The sequence below is a fragment of the Orycteropus afer genome, unplaced genomic scaffold (assembly GCF_000298275.1).
Source record: "Orycteropus afer afer isolate SDZICR_OR568_19922 unplaced genomic scaffold, OryAfe1.0 scaffold00134, whole genome shotgun sequence".
NCBI classification, from domain to species: domain Eukaryota; kingdom Metazoa; phylum Chordata; class Mammalia; order Tubulidentata; family Orycteropodidae; genus Orycteropus; species Orycteropus afer.
Genome location: NW_006921721.1, coordinates 8,443,302 through 8,466,315, shown reverse-complemented (window position 1 = coordinate 8,466,315; position 23,014 = coordinate 8,443,302).

Sequence of the window (23,014 nt, the reverse complement as noted above, 5' to 3'; positions counted from 1 at the left end):
ACCAATTACTATAATGAAATTTGCAAAGATCTGGAGTTTGAAAACCAAAAGGGAAGAACACGCTCAGCATTTCTCAAGCTGAAAGAATTGAAGAAAAAAATTAAGCCTCGAGTTGCAATATTGAGAGATTTTATGGGCAAAATATTGAATGATGCAGGAAACATCAATGGAAGATGGCAGGAATACATAGAATCACTGTACCAAAAAGAACTGGTTGATCTTCATCCATTTCTGGAAGTGGTATATGATCTAGAACCAATGGTACTGAAGGAGGAAGTCAAAGCTGCAATGAAAGAATTGGCGAAGAACAAGGCTCCAGGAATTGACAGAATATTCACTGAGATATTTCAACAAACGGATGCCCCATTGGAGGCACTCACTCAGTTATGCCAAGAAATTTGGAAGACAGCTACCTGGCCAACTGACTGGAAGTGATCCGTATTTGTACCCATTCCAAAGAAAGGTGATCCCACAGAATGTGGATATTATAGAACAATATCATTAATATCACATGCAAGTAAGATCTTACTGAAGAAAATTCAAAAATCTTTACAGCAGTATATCGACAGAGAACTTCCAGAGGTACAAGCTGGATTCAGAAGAGGATGTGGAACAAGGGATATCATAGCTGTAGCCAGATGGATCTTGGCTCAAGGCAAAGAATACCAGAAAGATGTTTACTTATGTTTTATTGACTATGCAAAGGCATCTGATTGTGTGGATCATGACACATTATGGATAACATTGAGAAGAATAGGAATTCCCGAACACTTGATTGTACTCATGAGGAACCTGTACCTTGACCAGGAGGCTGTCATTTGAATGAAACAAGGGAACACTACATGGTTTAAAATCAGGGAGGGAGTGCGTCAGGGTTGTATCCTTTCCCCATATTTACTCAATCTATATGCTGATCAAATAATCCGAGAAGCTGGACTATATGAAGAAAAACGTGGTATCAGGATTGGAGGAAGAATCATTAACAAACTGAGATACACAGACGATACAACTTTGCTTGCTGAAATTGAGGATCACTTGAGGCGCATACTGATGAAGGTTGAAAAATACAGTCTGCAGTATGGATTATGTCTCAGTATAAAGAAAACAGAAATCCTTACAACTGGACCAATGAGCAACATCACAATAAAAGGAGAGAAGATTGAGGTTGTCAAAGAATTCATGTTGCTTGGTTCCACAATCGATGCCAATGGAAACAGCAGTCAGGGCATTAGATGACATGTAGCATTGGGAAAGCCAACTGTGAAGGAACTGTTTCAAGTGCTGAGGAGCAAGGATGTCTCTTTGGGGACTAAGGTGCGCCTGACACAAGCCATGATATTTCCAATCTCCTCATATGCATGTGAGAGCTGGACAATGAATAAGGAAGACCGAAGAAGAGTTGATGCTTTTGAGTTGTGGTGCTTGTGAAGAATGCTGAAAGTACCATGGACTGCTAAAAGAACTAACAGATCTGTCCTGGAGGAAGTGCACTCAAAATGCTCCTTGGAAGCGAGAATGGCCAGACTTTGTCTCACCTATTTTGGTCATGTTGTCAGAAGGGACCATTCCCTGGAGAAGGATGTCATGCTTGGTAAGGTGGAGGGTCAATGAAAGAGGGGGAAGCCTTCAATGAGATGGAGTGACATGGTGGCTGCGACGATGGGCTCAAGTGTAGCAGGGATTGTGGAGCTGGCGTGGGATCAGGCAGTGTTTCGTTTTGCTGCGCATGAGGTCACTATGAGTCGGAGATGACTCAACGGCACCTAACAACAACAACAACAATCCAGTGTACCTATCTATTCTCTTCTGGGTGCCAGGGTGGGGGAAATAGTACTCGGTTTCAATAATGATTTCCTGTAATAATGAGATGTTTTTCCATTATTCTTGTATCCATAGATTAAAAGCAGCCCAATCAAATCACTGTGGTGGAGAGACCTACCAGGGAAGGCCAGACTTACTTGTGGTTGGGAGAGCACCACATATCGAACAATTAAATCTTTTAAAATAATGAGCATAAGTATCTGCCCAATCTAGGAAAACAGTATAGGTAAAAAAGGAAAGAGAAAGAGGTACATTTTCAGGCCTGGTTCAGGGTCTTGGGTTAGCCATCTGTTCGAGATGTCATCTATTTCTGGCCATGGTCACAGGGTATCTGAACTTACATAGTTTGAACCGTCCAGGAAGGTGCTTCAGCTCTCTTCAATTGAGATAGGTGGATCTAGGTTTTTAACTCCCTGTAATTTGGTGGCATGCAGATTAGTGACAAGAACCGAAAATGACCATTTATGATGAGATTCCATGGAATCTTTTGATTGGTGCCTCTTCTAATATACATAGTCATGTGGTTCAATAGTAGTAATTTTTGTATTTCTACATTTGGTTGTTAAAAGCTTATTCAACTTATAAAAGCAAAGACTGACCGTATTTCAGTAATTCATGTTGAATTCAACTGGAATCAGAATAAGTTGAAAAATAAGGAAGAGTCATAGGCCTCCCAGTAATCGTGTCATGTGGGGTTGATTTATGTGGGTCAAATAGAGTAAACCTCAAATTTAAAAGGACTAAGGGAATGAGTTTAGTCCAGAATAAGGTTAAGGACTCAGAAATCTTGGTTAATTAGGTGTTTATTACACTATTAGTTCTTTCTACTAGCCCAGAAGATTGTGGATGATAAGGGTAATGAAGTCTGAGAGGTAGGAAAAAGTTTGCCCAGTTCTTTAACTTCTTGTCCAGTAAAATGGGTTCTTCTGTCACTGCAAAGAATTGTTAGTGCTCCTCAAATACGAATTATATTTTCAAGAAGTTTCTTAGCTACAAAGGTTGCAGTGGCACCTTTGAAAATGTGTAAACCATTACCAGTATATATTTGTCAGCATTTGAAAGTGGAAGCTGGGTAAAATTTAATTGCCATTCAAGTATAGGTCCTGAAGGTATTCTCCGGGTGAAACTTTAAAAGGTTGGCCTGGGTTGTAACAGAAACAAATAGAGCAGTGAGATGCTCAGCAGTTTCAAAAAATTGTCCCTACCAGTATTTCCTTAAAATTCCAGTCATTTAATCTCATCCTAATTGGGATCTTTCATGGAGAGCTTTTAACATAGGGGCATGAAATGATTTAGGTTAAGATAAGATTCTGATTAGCAGTAACAATAATTTAGTTATGGGATCCTGAGCACAATCTGCTTTTTTCCAGTTTTCAATTTCCTTAATTTTAGCTAATTGTTGGGTCTTTATTAATTTTTCCAAAGTTACTTCATTAAGATTTTAATTGCTTATGAACTAATCAGAGTAATCTCTTTTTTTCTGTTTCCATTAGGGCTAAAATAACTTGAGAGGTGGCTTATTTGGTTGCTCTATCAGCAAGTTTATTTCCTTTGATCTGCAGGACTCTTTTGGGTTTATGAGCCTGTATATTTATTACAGCAGTCTCAGAAGGGAGTAGTAAAGCATTTAATAAGTCTGTTACTAAAGCCCCATTTTGTATAGCAGTTCCAGACAGTTTAGAAATCCTCTCTGTTTCCATAACATGTCAAAATCATGAATCACACTCAAGACATTTTTAGAGTCTTTGTAAACATTCACAGACTTTCCTTTAGAAATTTTCAGCTTTGGTAAGAGCAATTAATTCAGTTTGTTGGACTGAAGTAGCTTTGGGAAGGGCTTACCTTTCAAAAACCTCAGTAGAGGTCAGGATGGCATACTTAGCCTGATAGTAAGAGCTAGCAGGATCAGGTATCAAATAAAATAAGAAACCAAACTCACTGCTGTCCGGTTGGTCCCAACTCATAGCAACCTCTACTTGGGTTTCCAAAGCATTATCTCTAAGGAAATAGATTGCCCAGTCTCCCTTCTGAGGAGTGGCTAGTGGGTTTGAACCACCAGCCTTCTGGTTAGCCAGACCTCCTAGGTGCTATCAACAAATAGAATCTAACAGGATTAGCCAAAGGAGTTTCTCCTAAATCTTCTCAAGAGTTAAAAGTTGTTCCGTTAAGTGTAAGTAATTTTGTGTTACCTAATCCTTATTATCATTTTCTGGAAGGAGAGTGGTGGGATTTAAATAAGCCACAGAATGCAGTCTAATATTAAATTCAATCAGAAGAAGTGCTTCCTAGGAAGTGAGTCAACTCATGGAGAGATATGAAGTCAAAGCAGAATTAAGGATAGCAGATACTGCATGGGGAACATAAACATTTAAAAATTTCCCCAGAACAATATATGCAGTGTTTTTGACTAGGTTGGCTATAGCAGCAACAGCCCTGAGGCAGGGAGGAAACCCCTTAACTAGAGAGTGGAGCTACAGGCTGCAGGCTGCAGTAATCTACTGGTCGCTGATGTTCCTCACGCTTCTGGGTTAAAATGCTTGAAGTGCTTTCAGAGGCTTCATGCACAAACGGAACAATCAAGGAAATAGTTAGGAAAGCCTAATGCAGGCATATTTCCTAGAGCTTCTTTTAGTTCAGCCATGGCTTCTTGATCCTTTGGTGCAATTTGGAAAGGATCTGGCTTGAATACTTTCAAATATTTTTATAGGGGTTAGGTTAACAAAGAAAAATTTAGAATCTAAATACTGTAGTGGCTACAGAGCTCCAGAAACTGACATAATTGTTCTTTAATTTTGGTGATAGGAAAAACAAAAATAACCTTTTTCTGCTTGGGATCAATAGTAATGCTTTCTGCAGAAATCAAATGGCCCAAGTACTTAACAGAAGTCTGGGCTAATTGTAGTGGTTTTGTTCCTAGAAACATTATTCTTGTTGTTGTTATGTGCTGTCAAGTCCTGGCCAACTCATAGTGACCCCTCCTTAGATTTCCAAGGTGTATCACTATGGAAGTAGATTGTCCAACCTTCCTTCTGATGAGTGCCTGATGGGTTTAAACTGCCAAACTTCTGGTTAGCAGTCTTAGTGCCTTAGGCACTACACTACCAGAGTTTCCCCTAGAAACATATTGCCAGCTAATTGCTTGGTAAGATTTTACTGCTATCAATGCAGGTTTGCTGGGACATTAAAAATATGAATAAATTATTTTGCAGTGACATAGATTCATTTTAAAATAAGGGTTGTAAGAGTTGTAAATCAGTGTGAAGATTTTGAGTGAAATAACTGGAAGATTCGATAAAATTTGGGGCATTACACTCCTGGTAAATTGTAGATTTTCCCAGATGAAGACAAACAAATATTGGCTTTTAGGATGGAGAGGAATATTGAAAAATGTACTAAAAAGGTTAATTACAATAAAAAGCTTAATTACAATAATTACATTAGAAAGTAAAAAATGAGGATATAGGATTACTAGAAATTTAGGTATAATGATACAGTTATAGAAAAATAAAAGGACTGCAATTGAGTTGATTCTGACTCATAGCGACCCCAATTGGGCTGAGGCAGCAAATATTTACAGGAGTAGATTGCTCCATCTTCCTTTCACAGAGTGGCTGGTGGGTTTGAGCTGCCAACTTTCTGGTTGGCAGTCAAATACCTTAGGCACTGTGCTATCAGAGTTCCAGTGTACTGTGAGAGGCTATTAAATCCTGTATAAATCTCCAATCTTTGCTAGATTCCTTTCCTTTTTCTTTTTTAATTGTGATTTGGATGCAAGTTTACAGAACAAATTCACTTTTCATACAGCGCCTCACATACATTTTGCCTTATGACATTAACTTCAATTTTCCACAATGCAACAGCTCCCCTCCCACTTCCTCCCCATAGTTACCTCTTCCCTGTGTTCTTCCCTCCCATGCACTCCTGCCTCCTAAGCTGGGTCCCTGTGCATACATAGCCTTCTATTCTCCCATGATTGCTCCATCCAAGGAAGATATCTACCAATTGTAAATGTTCAGCTGATGTGCCTGTCTTCCAAGTTTGACTGGCAGCCATAGGAGTGGGTTCAATTCCAGACTTAAAGGGCAACTAGGAGCCATAGACTCAGTGCTTCCATGAGGCTCTATCAGACCAGCAAAACTGGTTCCTTTTTTCTTTTTTAATGATTTTCAGTTTTGTTCCACATTGTCCTCCCACTCTATCAAGGAACTCCTACACAGATCCCCCTCTGAGTGGTTGACAGTGGTAGCTGAGAACCATCTACTTCTTCTGGTCTCATAATAACATAGGCTGAGGATCTCATGGTGTACACTTGCTTGGATGAATTGTTTCCGTGAATCTTTGGTTTTCTTCATTCTTCTTTGCTCTGGATGAGGAGATACCCATCGTTGCATCTAGATGGCCACTTGGAAGCTTTTAAGATCTCAGTCATTACTGGCGAAAGTAGGATGTGGAACAACGTTTTGTGTAGTATGTTATGCCAATTGAGCTTGATGTCCCCTGCAACTATGGTCCCGAGCCCAGAGGTCCAACTACTCGCTCCCTCTGGGTAGCTGGCTGTGACCAAGAAGTGACTACAACCTTATACCTTGTCAGCTCTACTATATACCTGGGAATTCTTACACAACATACAAATACACTTCTAGAAACACTGTCTGCCAACCCTATACACAGTCTTGGGCATACTCCCCTCTCCGTAGAGATACCTAATAGTTCAGTCTTGTCCACCCATATATCCACCTGTATATCTATGCTTGCCTTCACTGACAACACAGTACTGTATATGCAAAAGGGTTCCTTGTGGTCTGTACCTTCCATGTACATCTCTATGTCTTCCTCTTCCTCAACACCACCATGTTGATCACTCACATTTGGTATATTGCCCTTTTCTTCACCCAAATCAATACTTGCCTCTACCTATCTAACAGTGTTCTCTCCCCTCCCCTCTCACCCCTGGTAACCAACAAAGAAAATTTCCTTCTATATATAAACCTTTCCTTGATTTTTTACAATAATGGACTAATACAATATTTGTCCTTCTGTGATTAACTTATTTCACTTAGCATAATGTCTTCCAAGTTCATCAACATTATGAGGTATTTTGCAGATTCTACGTTATTCTTTAGGGTTGCATAATATTCTATGGTGTGTATGTACCATAGTTTGGTTATCCATTCTTCTGTTGATGGACATCTAGTTTGTTTTCATCTTTTTGCTATTGTAAATAGTGCTGCGATGAAAATGGGTGTGCATATATCTGTTCTTGTCCTGGCTCTCACTTCTTTAGGATATATACCGAGTAATGGAATGGCTGGGTCAAATGGTATTTCTAATTCCAACTTTTTAAAGAATTTCCATACTGCTTTCCACAGTGGTTGTACCATTTGGCTGTCCCACCAGCAATGTATGAGAGTCCTAATCTCTCCTCATCCTTGTTATTTTCTGTCTTGTTGAACTTTGCTACTAGTGCTGGGGCAAGATGGTATCTCATTATTATTTTGATTTGCATCTCTCTAATGGCTAATGATCGTGAGCATTTCTTCATATGGTTGTTTACTGCCTGAATATCCTCTTTGGTGAAGTGTCTATTCATGTCTTCTGCCCAGTTTTTAATTGGATTATTTGTCTTTTTGTTGTTGAGGTGTTGGAGATTTCTTTAAATTCTAAGAGATAAGATCCTTGTCAGATATGTCATTGCCAAATATTTTTTCCCAATCTGTAGGTTCTCTTTTGACTCTTTTGGAGAAGTCTTTGGAAGCACATAAACATCTAATTTTTAGAAGGTCCCATTCATCTTGTTTAGCTTCTGTTGCTTGTGCATTTTGGGTTATGCTTGATAATCTATTTATGCCATATATTGTTGTTGTTGTTGTTGTTATTTGCCGTTGAGTCGGACCCAACTCATAGCGACCCCTCCTTGGGTTTCCAAGGCAGTATCACTACGGAAGTAGATTGCCCCTTCTTCCTTCTGAGGAGTGGCTAGTGGGTTTGAACTGCCAGCCTTCTGGTTAGCAGTCCAGTGCTTTAGGCACTATGCTACCAGAGCCCCTAAATTTAACCCTAGTTTTTCCTTGTGGAACTTTACAGTTTTAGGTTCACATTTAAGTCTTTGATCCATCTGGAGTTAGTTTTTGTATATGATGTGAGGTACTGATCTTGTTTCATTTTTCTGGATATCCAGTTTTGCCAGCACCATTTATTAAGCAGACAATCTCTTCCCCATTTAATGGATTTTGGCCCTTTATCAAGGATCACCTGACCACAGGTTAAAGGATCTATTTCTTTGTTCTCAATTCTATTCCACTGGTCTATGTATCTGTCATTGAACCAATACCAGGCAGTTTGACTGCTGTGGCCATATAGTAAGTTTTGAGATCTGGCAGTGTGAGACCTCCTACTTGATTGTTCTTCAATAGTGCTTTGCTTATCTGAGGTCCCTTTCCTTTCCATATAAAGTTAGTGATTACTTTTTCCATATCCTTAAAGAATATTGATGGGATCTGGATTGGGATTGCATTGAATATATAGATTGTTTTGGGTAGAAATAACATTTTCACAATGTTCAATCTTCCTTGAAGTAGTCTTTTATAGTTTTCTTTGTACAGGTCTGTTATGCCCCTGGTAAGATTTATTCCCAACTATTTTATTTTTTTTGGTAGCTGTTGTAAATGGTGGGAGCTCTGGTGATGTAGTGCCTAAGACATTTAACTGCTAACCAGAAGGCTGGTGGTTCAAACCCGCTAGCCACTCCTCAGAAGGCAGGTTGGGCAATCTTCTTCTGTAGTGATACTGCCTTGGAAACCTAAGGAGGGGTGCTTTAAGTTGAATCTGACATGACACAGTGCATATTGTAAATGGTATTGATTTCCTTATTTCTTTTTCAGCAATCTCTTTGCTAGTGTAGAGGAATCCAACTGATTTTTGAATGTTCATTTTATATCCTGCCACAATGCTAAATCTCTCAATTAGTTCCAGTAGATTTTTTACTGAGTATCTAGGCTTTTCTAGAAATAGGATAATATCATCAGCAAATGGGGATAGTTTGAGTTCTTCCTTACCAACTTGGATGCCTTTGATTTTCCTTTCTTGTCTTCTTGCCCAAGCTGGGACTTCCAAAACAATGTTGAACAGAAATGGCAATAGAGGGTATCTATGTCTGGTACCTCCTTGCAAGAGGAATGGTTTCAGTCTCTCTACTTTGAAAATAATGTTGGCTGTTGGTTTTTCATAGATGCCCTTTATTATGTTGAGGAATGTCCCTTCTATTCCTATTTTGCTGAGAGTTTTTATCAGGAATGGGTATTGGATTTTATCAAATGCCTTTTCTGAATCAATTGATATGATCATGTGGTTCTTTTCCTTTGTTTCAATTATGTGGTGGATGACATTGATTGTTTTTCTAATGTTGAACCATCCTTGCATAACTTGATATGAACCCCACTTGGGCATAATGAATTATTTTTTTTTTTGATATGTTGTTGGAGTCCATTGGCTAGGATTCTGTTGAATTTTTTTGTATCTGTATTCATGAGAGATATTAGTCTGTAGTTTTCCTTTTGAGTGATGTCTTTGCCTGGTTTTGGTCCCAAGGTTATGCTTGCTTCATAAAATGAATTCAGGAGGAGTCCATCCTTTTGTATGTTTTGGAATAGTTTAAGTAGCATTGGAATCAGTTCTTCTCTGAATGCTTGGTGAAATTCTCCAGTGAAGCCATCTGGGCCAGGAATTCTTTTGTTTGTAATTTTGTTATGGCCTGTACAATTTCTTCTTTTGTTATGGCTCTGTTCAACTTTTCCACCTCAGTCTGTGTTAGTTTAGGTAAGAAGTGTCTGTCCATTTCTTCCAGATTTATAAATTTGTTGGAGTACAGTTCTTCATAGTTTCCTGATATTATCCTTTTTATTTCAGTTGATTCTGTTATGATGTCACCCAATTCATTTCTTATTCTTGTTATTTGTATTTTCTCCCCCTTTTCCTTTGTTAAATTTGCCAGTAGTTTGTCAATTTAATTAATCTTCTCAAAAAACCAACTACTAGTCTTGATTTTTTTCCTACTGTCTCTCTATTCTCAGTTTCATTGATTTCTGCTCAAATCTTTATTATTTCCTTTCTTCTGGTGACTGTAGGCTTTTCTTGCTGTTGTTTTTTCAAATGGTTCTAAATGTTGGTTTAAAGTGTTGATTTTGGCTTATTCTTCTTTTTTGAAGTGTGCATTTATTAAATTGGCCTCTGATCACTACCTTTGCTGTGTCCCAAAAATTTTGGTATGTTGTGCATTCATTCTCATTTGATTCAAGGAAGTTTTTCATTTCATATTTTACTTCTATTACACACTCAGTCATTTTTGAGGAGGGTGTTGTTCAGTTCCCACATGTTTGCTTTTTTTCAGTTGATCTTCCTATTGTTGATTTCTAATTTGATAGCATTGTGATCTGAGAAAATGTTTTGCAGTATTTCAAAGTTTTTAAATTTATTAGGCTTGTTTTATGGCCTAATATATGATCTATCCTGGAGAATGTTCCATGTTGCACTGAAAAAGAATGTATATTGTGCTGTTGTTGGGTGAAGTGCTCTGTAGATACCTATAAGGTCAAGTTGGTGGATAGTATCATTTAGCTCTTCTGCATCTTTGTTGAGTTTCTTTCCAGTTGTTCTATCTTTCATTGAAAGAGGTGTATTAAATTCTGCCACTATGACTGTGGAGTCATCTATTTTGTCTTTTCAACTTTTAAAGTCTGATTTATGTATTTTGGGGCTCTTTCATTGGGGTCCATAGATATTTATGATGGTTATATCTTCTTATTCAAATGATTCTTTAATCATTATACAATGTCCGTCCTTGTCTCTTATGGTGGTTTTGGTCTTAAAGTCAATTTTATCATAAATTAATATTGCCACTCCTGTTGTTTTTTGATTACCATTTCCTTGATGTATCTTTTCCAAACTTTGAATTTTAGTCTATTTTTGTCTTTGTATCCCAGGTGTGTCTCTTGTAGATAGCATATTAATGGGTTATGTTATCTTATCCAGTCTGCAACTCTCCATCTCTTAAGTGGTACATTTAATCCATTGACATTCAGTGTAGTTATTGACAAGTATGAATTGGCTACTGTCATTTTGTTATGTGTTTTTTCATGACATTGCTGAATTATTTGTTCAATATAATTTTTTTGTGCTGAGCTCATTGTGCTTGTGAATCATGTTATCAATTCCTTTGTTGCTATTGTTTTAGTATTTGCTAAATATTTATGCCTGTCCTCTTTTTTATTGTAATGCGAAGGTTTATCATTTTTCTTTGAGGTTACCCTGTGATTTATAATTTTCTCCCTGAGTTTAGAACAGTCTTGCAACTCTCTTGACTTCCTCACCATTTTAAAAGTTCTGTAACTACACAATTTTTTCCCTCATTTTTGTTTCTAATTGTCCTCACTTGCCAATTGATGTCTCTGGTTCCCTATTTACAATCTTGTAAGCTTATTTTACTTTGGATAATTCCATAGCTGTGTTGGGCTCTGCATTATGTCAGCTTGTGTATTAATGGTCAGTTGTTGTTTGCTATTATGGGTTCTCTGTTCAAAGGACCCTCTTTAGTATTTCTTGTAAGGTTGGTCTGGTTTTAACAAATTCCCTTAATTTTTGCTTTCCTGGAAATCTCCTAATTTCACCATCATATTTGAGGGACAATTTTGCCAGGTATATAATTCCTTTGAAAATTTTTCTCTTTCAGGGTTTTATATATACCATACCATTGCCTTCTCACTTGCAAGGTTTCTGCTGAGAAATCAGAGCTTATTCTTATTGGTTGTCCTTTGTAAGTAACTTTTCCTTCTTCCCATGCTGCTTTCATGGTCCTTTCTTTGTCTTTCATTTTGATCAATTTGATGATGATATGTCTTGGTGATTTTCTTTTGGGGTCTATCCTGCTTGAGGTACATTGGACTTCCTGAATGGCTATATTCTCATCTTTCATCATATCAGGGAAGTTCTCTTCAAACAAATCTTGGACAATTTTCTCAATGGTTTTCTTTTTCTCTTCCTGCTCTGGAATTCCAATTACATATAGGTTATCCATTTTGAAGGTATCCCATGTGAACCTTAGACTTTCCATATTTTGTTTCAATCTTTTTCTGATTGATCCTTTTCCAAAGAAGTATTCCGGTATTTGTCTTCAATTTAATTAATCCTGTCTTCCATTGATTCGATTCTCCTCCTTTGCCATTTCAATGTGTTATCTCTTTCTGAAAATTTAGTATTAACCTTCTGAATTTCTACCTGTAGATTCTGAATCATTTCTAATTTTTCATTTATTTCGTCATTTTGTTCTTGTATTTCCTTTGAAATTGTTCTAAGGTTTTGTGTTTTCTGTAATTTTGTCAGTGTTTTCCTTGATCTGTCTCTCAGTCCTTTGAAGATACCTGAATATAATTATTTTTAATTCCTTATCAGGGAGTTCCAATGCTGCTTCTTCCTCAGGGATATGTTCTGGTATGTATCCTGCTCCCTTATTTCTACCACTTTATCTTGCTTCTTTGTGTGGACTGTGATGCTCTATCATCTCTGAGACATTGTGACTGGGTTATATTTAGATCTCTGTTAACTACTTGTGAAGAGCAGCTAAGGATGAGTCAGGCTCTTCTTGGTGGTCATTTATCATTGGCCAGTTGGTGGAGAAGGAAGTGGTGGCTCTTACTCAGTAAATGGAGCTGCAGGTGGTACAGGAGTAGTTGTGTTATATGGACACTGTTGCTGTCTCCCACTCAGTTAGATAAAACCAGCAGTGAAAACACTATCAAAACAGTAAAAGCAAGTGGTTAAAAAAAAAAACATCATCTAAGCACACAAGAGCAATCACTAAAAAAAGAAAAAAGGAAAGAAAAGATAAAAACCTCACAATATCTGGGGAGAGGCCAAAAAGAGAAAAAAGGTAGATTAGGAGAATAATGAAGAAAAATATGGGAAAAACACAAAAAGAAAAACAGGGAATGGTGTTAAGCACAAAAAAAAAAAAAAATGGAACCAGGAATGGGGAAAAGAGAAAAAGCTGAAAACTAGAACTTGGGAAGGGAAGAATAAAGAATAATAATAAAAAGGACAAAAGTAATAATAATAATAGTAGTTTTAAAACAGAAAAAAACAAACAATATAAAAAAAAAAATCTGGACAGGGTGGGACAGGGCACCCAGGCTCCATCAGAGCACAAAGACGAATGGAATTCCTGCCTGCTCAGAAGGTGGGTGGGAATGAGGGATAGCCATCCCACTGTTCACCAAGAAGGTGTGGGTTCTAACTGTAACAAGAGGAAAATTATACATTTCCAGTCGTTCATGTCCTGAATGTCATTGTGGTTCCTGGCAAGTAGAGCCCATTCTTAAGTCCCTAGAATCTGGGAGAATGCTGTCACTTTAAATATCCAAAATTATTGAACTGTTTTTAAACATTCAAAATGGCTGCACCCTCCAGACATCCAAAAGTCCACTGCTCAGCCCTCCTTCCTCTTTGCTGCTTCCTCTTCTATTCACCAGCCACCATGAAGTCCTCCGTGCATCCCCTGACTAGCAGGGCTGATTTTTAGGTTCATTCTTAGATCCTAACACCACTTTGCAATATCTAAGATGTCTTTGTTTTCAAGATCACTGCAGACCGCAGCTCTGTATGTCTCCTTTTTGGATGTTTCCATGCAAGTTCTTCTATGAGTTGGAGTTTAGTTCACTTCTATATCCTTCCTTTCAAAGCTCAGGGCTCCAGGATTATCTTCTATATCTGTGTTGAAGAGGGTCTGCATAGTTTGTCTGCCTATTCACCATCTTACCAGAACTTCTCTTTGTTAGATTTTTTTAATTATTATTATTGTGATTTGGGTGAAAATTTACAGAGCAATTTCACTTTCCATGCAGTAGTTCACATTGATTGTTTTTCTAATGTTTTCTAATGTTGAACCGTCCTTGCATAACTTGATATAAACCCCACTTGGGTTCATATACACTTTGTCTCATGACATTGACCACAATTTACCACAATGGAACAGCTCCCCTCCCACTTCCTCCTGACAGTAACCTCTTCCCTGTGTCCATTCCTCCATGAACCCCTGCCCCTTAAGCTGTCTCCCTGTGCATAAACATCCCTTCTTTCTCCCATGATTGTACTCTCCAAGGAGTGTATCTACCTCAGGTAAATGTTCAACTCATATGACTGTCTTTTGTTTGGCTGGAAGCCACAGATGTGGATTCAATTACAGACCTGAAGGGCAGCTAAGGGCCATAGTCTCAGTGGTTCCACCAGGCTCTACCAGACCCAAAAACCTTGTGTCCCCTCCCCCCCCCCCTTTTTTATCCCAAGCGGTTGACAGTGGTAGCTGGGCACCATCTAGTTTTTCTGGTCTCATAGTTGTATAGGCTGAGGATAGCATGGTGTACCAATCACTAGGACTAATTGTTTCCATGAATTTTGGGTTTTCTTCATTCTTCTTTGCTCTGGGTGAGGAGAGATCTATCATTGCATCTAGATAGGAGCTTGCAGGCTTTTAAGATCCCAATTGCTACTTGCCAAAGTAGGAGGTGGAACAATGTTTTGTGTAGTACGTTATGCCAATTGAGCTTGATGTGCCTTGTGACTATGGTCCCAAGCCCACAGGTTCAACTACTCGGTCCCTCTGGGTAGCTGGCTGTGACCAAGCAGTGACTACAACCTTGTCCCTTGTCAGCTCTATTATACCCCTGGGAATTGAAATAGTACAAATACACTTATAGGACCATTGTCTGCCAACCCTATACATGGTCTTGGGTACACTCCCCACTTCATGTTGTTGTTGTTGTTATATGCTGTCAAGTTGAACCCGACTCAAAGCGACCACTCCTTGGGTTTCTGAGGCAGTATCACTACGGAAGTAGATTGCCTCATCTTCCTTCTGAGGAGTGGTTGGTGAATTTGAACCACCAGCCTTCTGGTTAGCAGTCAAATGCCTTAGGCCCTATGCTACCAGAGCTCCCCCCGACTTCATAGACATACCTAATAGTTCAGCCTGTCCAACATCTATCCATCCATATACCCATGTTTTCCTTCACCGACAATGCAGTACTGTATGAGCAAAAATCTTTATTGTCTGTACCTCCCATGTACCTCTCTATGTCTTCCTCTTCCTCAATGCCACCACGTTGATCACTCACATTTGGTATATTGCCCTTCTCTTCACCCAAATCAATGTTTATCTCTACCTATCTAACAGTGTTCCCTGTCCTACCCTCCCACAAATGGTAACCAACAAAGAAAATTTCCTTCCATAGATAAACCTTTCCTTGACTTTTATAATAATGGACTAATACAATATTTGTCCTTCTGTGATTGACTTATTTCATTCAGCATAATGTCCTCCAAGTTCATCCGTGTTATGTGGTGTTTTGCAGATTCCACATTATTCTTTAGGGTTGTATAGTATTCCATTGCGTGTATTTACCAACGTTTGTTTATCCATTTCTCAGTTAATGGAATGGCTGGGTCAAATGATATTTCTAATTCCATCTTTTTAAGGAATTGCCATACTGCTTTCCACGGTGGTTGTATTATTTGGCAGTCCCAAACTTTCTTTTCCATATAAAGTTAGTGCTTGGTTTTTCCATATTCTTAAAAATGTTGATGGGATCTGGATTGGGATTGCATTGAATGCATAGATTGCTTTGGGTAGAATTGACATTTTCACAATGTTCAATCTTCTTATCCATGCCCATGGTATATTCTTCCATTTATGTAGATCTCTTATGGTTCCTTGAAGTATTTATTTATTTATTTATTTATTTTTTGTAGTTTTCCTTGAATAGGTCTTTTGTGTCCCTGGTAAGATTTATTCCCAAGTATTTTATTTTTTTGGTAGCTATTTTAAATGGTATTAATTTCCTTATTTCTTTTTCAGCAATCTCTTTGCTGGTGTAGAGGAATCCAACTGATTTTTGGATGTTCATCTTGTATCCTGCCATAATGCTAAATCTCTTAATTAGTTCCAGTAGATTTTTTATAGAATCTTTTGGGTTTTCTAGGTAGAGGATCATATTATCAGCATATAGGGATAGTTTTACTTCTTCCCTACAAATTTGGATGCCTTTGATTTCCCTTTCTTGCCTTATGGCCCTGGCTAAGACTTCCAGTACAATGTTGAATAGAAGTTGTAATAGAGGACATCCTTGTCTGGTTCCTGCTCATAAGAGGAATGGTTTCAGTCTCTCTCCATTTAATATAATGTTGGTTGTTGGTTTTGCATAGATGTCCTTTATAATGTTGAGTAATGTCCCTTCTATTCTTACTTTGCTAAGAGTTTTTTGATCAGGATTAGGTGTTGGATTTTATCAGATGCCTTTTCTGCATCAATTGTTATGATCATGTGGTTCTTCTACTTTGTTTTATTTATGTGGTGGATGATGTTGATTGGTTTTCTAATGTTGAACCATCTTTGCATACCTGATATGAACCCTACTTGGTCATGATGAATGATTTTCTTGATATGTTGTTGGAATCTATTGGCTAAGATTTTGTTGAAGATTTTTGCATCTATATTCATGAGGAATATTGGTCTGTACTTTTCCTTTTGAGTGATGTCTTTTCCTGGTTTTGGTATCAAGGTTATCTTGCTTCATAAAATGAATTAAGGAGGATTCTATACTTTTCTATGTTTTGGAATAGTTTGAGTAGGAATGGTATCAGTTCTTCTCTGAATGTTTGGTAGAATTCTCCAATGAAACTGTCTGGATGAGGACTTTTTTTGGATGGTAATTTTTTGATTATCTGTTCAATTTCTTCTTTTGTTAGAGATCTGTTCAACTTTTCCACATCAGTCTGTTAGTTTAGGTAAGTGGTGTGTTTTTAGAAATTGTCCATTTCTTCCAGATTTTCAAATTTGTTGGAGCACAGTTCTTCATAGTATCCTAATATTATCCTTTTTATTTCAGTTGGTTCTTTTGTGATGTCACCTGTTTAATTTCTCGTTAGTGTTATTTGTATTCTCTCCCTCTTTTCCTTTTTTGCCAGTGTGTTGTTAATTTCATTGATCTTTGCAAAAAAACAACTTCTGGCCTTGTTGATTTTTTTCTATTGTCCTTTTATTTTAATTTTTATTGATTTCTACTTGACTCTTTATTATTTCCTTTCTTCTGGTGACTGTAGGCTTTTCTTGCTGTTCTTTTACTAATTGTTGGAGATGTTGGCTTAAAGTGTTGATTTTGGCCCTTCTTTTTTGATGTGTGCCTTTATTGCTATAAATTGGCCTCTGATCACTGCTTTTGCTGTGTCCCAAAAATTTTGGTGTACTGTGTTTTTATTCTCATTTGATTCAAGGAATTTTTGAATTTCATTTTTTATTTCTTCTCCACCCAATCTTCCTTAAGGAGAGTGTTGTTCAGTTTCTGAGTGTTTACTTTTTTTCTGTTAATCTTCCTATTGTTGATTCCTAACTTGATAGCATTATGATCTGAGTAGTTGCTTTGCAGTATTTCAACATTTTAAAATTTATTAAGGGTTGCTCTATGGCCTAACATGTGGTCTATTATGGAAAATGTTTCATGTGCACTAGAAAAGAATGTATATTGTGCTGTTGTTGGACGAAGTGCTCTGTAGATGTCTATAAGGTCAAGTTGGTGGCTTGTATTCTTTAGCTCTTCTGCATCTTTGTTGAGTTTCTTTGCAGTAGTTTTATCTTTCACTGAAAGTGGTATATTAAAGTCTCCTACTATGACTGTGGAGTCACCTATTTGACTTTTCAACTCTTTTAAAGTCTGATATCTGTATTTTGTGCTCTTTCATTGAGTCCATAGATATTATGGTTATATCTTCATGGTCAATTGATCCTTTAATCATTTTATAATGTCCTTCTTTGTCTCGTGTGGTGGTTTTTGTCTTAAAGTCAATTTGATCAGAAATTAATATTGCCACTCCTGCTCTTTTATGATTGCCATTTGTTTGATATATCTTTTTGCAGCCTTTGATTTTTAGTTTAATTTTGTCTTTATCTCTAAAGTGTGTCTCTTGTAGGCAGCATATTGATGGGTTTTGTTTTCTTATCCAGTCTGCAACTCTCTGTCTTTTGAGTGGTGCATTTAAACCATTAACATTCAGTGTAATCATTGACAAGTATGAATTGGTTGCTGTCATTTTGTTATGTGTTTTTTTTCCATGGTGTTCCTGGTTTCATGTTCCATATTATTTTCTGTGCTGAGCTCATTATGTTTATGAATCGTGTTATCATTTCCTTTGTTGCTGTTGTTCTAGTATTTGCTGAATATTTCTGCTTGTCTTCTTTTTTACTGTGATGTGAAGGTTGATCATTTTTCTTTGAGGTTACCCTGTGATTTATAATTTTCTACCCAAGATTAGAACAGTACATTCTCCAGAGAATGGTCCCTTCTGACAACATGACCAAAGTTGATAAGATGAAGTCTGGCCATTCTCACTTCCAAGGAGCGTTCCAGCTGCACTTCTTCCAGCACAGATTTTTTAGTTCTTTGGAAGTCCATGGAACTTTCAGTATTCTTCCCAAACACCACAACTCAAAAGCATCAACTCTTGTTTGGTCTTCCTTATTCATTGTCTAGCTTTCACATGGATATGAGGTGATTGAAAGTACCATGGTTTGGATTAGGGCCACCTTAATCTTTGCTCTTCAGTACTTTAAAGAGGTCTTTTTCCAGCAGATTTTCACATTGTAATTTGTAGTTTGATGTTTTGACTTATACTTCCATTGATGTTGATTGTGGAACCAAGTAATATGAAATCTTTGACAAATTCAATATTTTTTATTGTGATGCTTCTTATTGGTCCATTTGTGAGGATTTTCGTTTTCTTTATGTTGAAATGTAATCCATACTGCAGACTGGTGTCTTTAATCTTCATCAGCAATTGCTTCAAGTTATCTTCACTTTCAGCAAGCAAAGTTGTGTTGTCCACATATCACAGGTTGTTAATGAGTAATCCTCCAATTCTGATGCCATGCTCTTCTTCATATAATACAGATTCCTGGATTATTTGCTCAGCATACAGATTGAATAAGTATGGTGAAAGGATATAACCCTTAATCACACCCTTCCTGATTTTAAACCATGCAGTATCCCTTTGTTCTGTTTGAATGACAGCCTCCTGGTCTATGTACAAGTTCCTCGTGAGCGTAATTAAGTGTTCTGGAATTTACATTTTTCCATTGTTATCCATACTTTGTTATGATCCACACAATCATATCCTTTTGCATAGTCAATAAAATATTAGTAAACATCTTTCTGGTATTCTTTTCTTTCTGCCAAGATCCATCTGATGTCAGCAATGATATCCTTTGTTCTGGCCCCTTCTGAATCCAGCTTGCTTTTCTGGCAGTTCCCTATGAATGTACTACTGCAACTGTTTCTGAATTAATTTCAGCAAGAATTTTCTTATTTGTGATATTAATGATGTGGTTTGATAATTTCTATATTGTGTATGATCACCTTCTTTGGAATGGGTACAAATATGGATCTCTTCCAGTCAGTTGGCCAAGTACTCTTCCAAATTTCTTGTCATAGACAAGTGAGTGCCTCCAGCACAGCATCTGTTTGTTGAAACATCTCAATGAATATTCCATCAATTCCTGGAGTTTTGCTCTTTGTCGATTCCTTAAGTGCAGTTTCAACTTCTTCCTTCAATACCACTGGTTCTTGATCATAAACCACCTCCTGAAATGGATGAACATCAACCAATTCTTTTTGGTACAGTGACTCTGTGTATTCCTTCCATTTTTTTTTTTTTTTTTTTTTTGTTTTTATTGTGCTTTGGGTGCAAATTTACATAGCAAACTTGTTCTACATTCAACAGTTCATGCACATCTGGTTTCATGACCCTGATTACCATCCCCAACCATAAAAAAATCTTTCCTCTCCTCTTCTCCCCATGACCAAGATCCCTCCCCTTCCCTGTGCCTGTCTCATCCATGCATTCCTATCTGTTCAGCATTCCCTCTATGTGAATGCTACTTCTCTGGAGTCTCATGGCTACTTGAGCCAAGGAGTGTCTCCCTAGAGTAGGTGGTTGCATCAATCTGGGTAGGTATTCTGTGTGTGGGTCTTTCTACTATTGAATTGATTGCCCATCAGTGTAAGTGGGTCTATTTCTAGGCTCAAAGGGTAACCTGGGGGCATAGTCTTAAGGGTTCCACTAGTCCCTACCCGATCAGTAATTCTGGTCATTTTTGTGTTTTTAAGTTTTGTTCCACATATTTCCTCCAACTCTATCCAGAATATCCAAGTTTGATCCCTGTAAGGTTGGCATTGGTAGCCAGGCACCCATTTAATTCTTCTGGTCTCAGGTCATAGAGGCCAGGGTTCTCATGCTCCATCTTACCTTTGGACAAATTATTTCCAGATGACTTTGTTTTTCTTTACACTTCTTTGCTTCAGCCAAAAGGAGACCAATAGTTGCATTTTTGATGGCCCTTTGAAAGATATTAAGATCCCAGTCTCTATTAACCAAAGTGGGTTGTAGAACAAAATTTTTATGAACTATGTGTGCCAATTGAGCACGATGTCGAAGACTATGGACCTAAGGTCCCAGGCCTGGTGATTCTCTCACATAAAGATATTTGGTTTTCTCTGAAAAGTTACTTCCACCCTGTCTTCTGTTACTCCTGTAATGTATGTAGCTAATTTTGTAGCATAAGTGCATATGTAAGATTTCAGCCAAATTTCTCCTTGGTCTAGGGTGTATTCCTATTTGCCTACCCCCACCTGCTCTTCTCACCTGTCTATGCATTAATCTGTAACCTGGTATTTAGTGGTAGTGATACTGCAGTGTTGTGCCTGTAATGGTGTTTGCCTCTCTTGTCTATATCTTTTCTGTACATTTTGGTGTCTTTCTTTTCCCAATGTCACTGTGTTGGTCACAGACTCTTTGCATACCATTCCTTCCCTCACCCAAATCAACATATAACCCTCCAATACTCTGAGATTTTCCCTCCCCTTCCCTTCCATCCCTGTTGTTGTTGTTGTTGTTATGTATGTTTTTGTTCAGTCTCTCACCTCTTTGGGATATATTCCTAGTAATGGAATTGCTGGATCAAATGGTATTTCTATTTTCAGTTTTTTAAGGAAATGCCATACAATTTTCCACAATGGTTGTATCATTTTGCCTTCCCACCAGCAGTGTATAAGTGTTCCAATTTCTTTGCAGTCTCAACAGCATTTGTTATTTTCTGTCTTGTTGAACTTTTCTGTTATTGTTGGGGTGAGATGATATCTCAATGTTGTTTTGATTTGCATCTCACTAAGGAGCTCTGGAGGAGCTCTGGTAGCATAGTGCCTAAGGCACTTGACTGCTAACCAGAAGGCTGGCGGTTCAAACCCACCAGCCACTCCTTGGAAGGAAGGTTGGGCAATCCTACTTACGTAGTGATACTGCCTCGGAAACCCAAGGAGGGGTCGCTATGAGTTGGGGTTGACTCGACAGCACATAACAACAAAAACAACAAGGAGCTCTGGTGGTATAGTGTGTAAGACATTTGACTGCTAACCAGAAGGCTGGCAGTTCAAACCCACCAGGCACTCCTCAGAAAGAAGATGGGGCGATCTACTTCTGTATTGATACTGCCTTGGAAACCCAAGGAGGGGTTGCTGTGAGTCAAAATCAACTTGATGGCATATTACAGCAATAGTGGCTAATGATCACAAGCCTTTCCTCATGTGTTTCTTGGCCATCTATATATCTTATTTAGTGAAGTATCTGTTCATTTCCTTTGCCTATTTTTGTATTGGGTTGTTTGTCTTTTTAGTGTTGAGGCATTGTAGTTTTCTACAAATATTGGAGATGAGTTCTTTGTCAGATATGTCATAGTCAAATATTTTTTCACAATTTTTTGGTTCTTTTTTTACCCTTTTGGTGAAGTCTTTAGAAGCATATAAGAATTTAATTTACAAAAATATTTTTTTTAATTTAATTTATTTTAATGTTAATTTTTTTTTAAATTTAATGCCTGTACATTTTGGGTTGTGCTTGATAGTCTATTTATGCCATAAATTAGGGCCCCTAGATTTGCCCCTATTTTATCTTTGATGAGCTTCATAGTTTTGGGTTTTACATTTAAGTCTTTAATCCAACTTGAGTTTGTTTTTGTGTATGGGGTGAGAATGGTCTTGTTTCATTTTTCTACAAGAGGATATCCAATTTTACCAGCACCATTTGTTAAAGAGGCTGTCTCTCCCCCATTTAATGAGTTTTTGTCCTTTCTCAAAGATCAGCTGTCCATAGATGGATGAGTCTATTTCTGGGTTTTTGATTCTGTTCCATTGATCTATTTCTCTATCATTATACCAATAACACGTTGTTTTGACTACTGTTGCTGTATAGTAGGTTTTGAGGTAGTGAGTGTGAGGCCCCCTACATTATGTTTCTTCTTCAGCAGTGCTTTGCTTATCTGAGGTCTCTTTCCTTTCCATATGAAATTACTGATTGGTTTTTCCATGTCCTTAAAAAATGTTGATGGAATCTAGATCATAATTGCATTGAATGTGTAGATTGCTTTGGGTAGTATTGACATTTTCACAATATTCAGTTTCCCTATCCATGAGCAAGGCATGCTCTTCCATTTATGTAGACCCTTTGTAGTTTCTTGCAGTAGTGTTTTTAATTTTCTTTGTATAGATCTTTTGTGTCCCTGGTAAGAATTATTCCTAAGTATTTTATCTTTTAGTAGCTATTGTAAATGGTGTTGTTTTCCTTATTTACTTTTCAGAGGACTTTTTGTTAATGTAAAGGAATCCAACAGATTTTTATATGTTGACCTTATATCTTGTCACTTTGCTGACACTTTTTATTTGTTCCAATAATTTTTTTGCTGAGCCTCTTGGGTTTTCAATGTATAGGATCATATCATTTCCAAGTGGAGACAGCTTTACTTCTTCTTTGCCAATTTGGATGCCTTTTATTTTTCTTTCTTGTCTTATTGTGTTGTGCCCAGGTTAAGAAGGAGTTCCTCGGCGAGAGAAATATGCCAACACACGACAATGCAAAAGCAATAGTAGGGTTTATTAGCTAACTTAAGTTAGGGTCTTTGCCCTTACCAGGTCAGTGGCTTAAGCAAAAGACCCCCTGCCCCGATATTCTCACTAATTTATGGAATAATATGGGGAGGGGCAGCACCAGGGCGGGAGGGTACAGATGATTGGTTGTTGCTAAGGGATTTAGGGCAGTGATCTAAGATGTT